Here is a 1212-nt window from a genome sequence, read left to right on the forward strand (position 1 = left end):
AACATGGGAATTCTCCCCAGAACAGCAGAGCTTTCCCTGAAGGAATTCAAGAACCTTCCACTGATGGTACAGCAGTCTCTTCTGAAACACTAGGTGAGTGTTAAAATTCTCTTGCTGATAAATGTTGAATCTCAGTGATACATTTGTGGGGCTTATATTTTTCTGTTTACTTTTATGTGTGTTTGAAAATTTTCATGAGAAAGCTAAACAACTTAAATCTCTTATATCTGTGGTTAATGAACTATAGAGACCTAGTTCTGAGACTGATAGTTTTTAACATTAAACTAAGTCTAGTATTTTTCCTTTGAAAAGTGGTTCTCAGCTGATTCCTTTGACTGGTGTGAACTCTCTCAGGTTAGTCACCTTTCTCTGCAGGTAAAAGAGGAGCTACAGCTGGATGGTCCAGGAGCAGTTCGGGGTCTTGCTCTCTGTGTGCCAGGCACATTGTAGATGCTTCATAAAGTGTTTTTGCATGAATTAATGAATCTCGTTCATCAGAACACTGGCCCTCACTGCTAGCTAAGTGGTGGAGGCATAGCCTGCTTTGTTAGTGTCAAATAGAGTGGGTTCTGTAGGTGACTGTGCACTCACACCTTGCATTGCCTTTCCCCAGGATGCTGGAATTTAGTGGCACCTGAGGTAGGAAAACTGTTTTCTGTCTTTCCCTGGCCCTCCATATCAGCCCTAAGTAGACTATTACCTATGAATCTGATCAGACAAAATTATTTAAATAATGTATCTTTATAGTATATTTTTTCCATTATAATAAGGCTGTATGTACACCATGGAAACAAACTCTGGTCAAATTATACCACCACAACAAAATCACTGGGTGAATAGTTCCTAGATTAAAAGGAGCAGAGGACACACAGCCACAGGCAGGAGCCTGAGCAGCCCTGAGACCATGGCATCTGGGGTCCACTGATATCTCTGGGGCTCTGTGTCTGTATCTTCCATGATTTTTAGGTTCTAGTTTTCTGTTGTCATTGTTCAGATTCCCAGGAGAGGGAATCCAGTTTGGGCAGCTTAGGTCACAGGTCTCTGACCCTGACTCAGCTAGAATCAGAGGACAGGACAGCTAAGCAGATGGTGAGCCAGGCAGCCATCACAATTTATGTGTAGTCTATTACGCCATTTTATTGAAAACTGGAATATATTTCGGAGGAAAGAAAAGTTTCCACAATTAAGATACCTTAACAAACTATTGTGGAT

At 41.3% G+C, this 1212-nt stretch overlaps 1 protein-coding gene across 1 annotated transcript in view; it reads left to right on the forward strand.

Moving 5' to 3' along the window:
* The window catches only part of BEND2 (BEN domain containing 2), a gene marked incomplete at its 3' end in the record, with an annotated part of 32554 nt that overhangs the window by 29610 nt on the left and 1732 nt on the right, over nt 1-1212 (forward strand). The window lies entirely within an intron of this gene.

The sequence above is a fragment of the Bison bison genome, unplaced genomic scaffold (genome assembly GCF_000754665.1).
Source record: "Bison bison bison isolate TAMUID 2011002044 unplaced genomic scaffold, Bison_UMD1.0 scf7180017857662, whole genome shotgun sequence".
NCBI classification, from domain to species: Eukaryota; Metazoa; Chordata; class Mammalia; order Artiodactyla; family Bovidae; genus Bison; species Bison bison.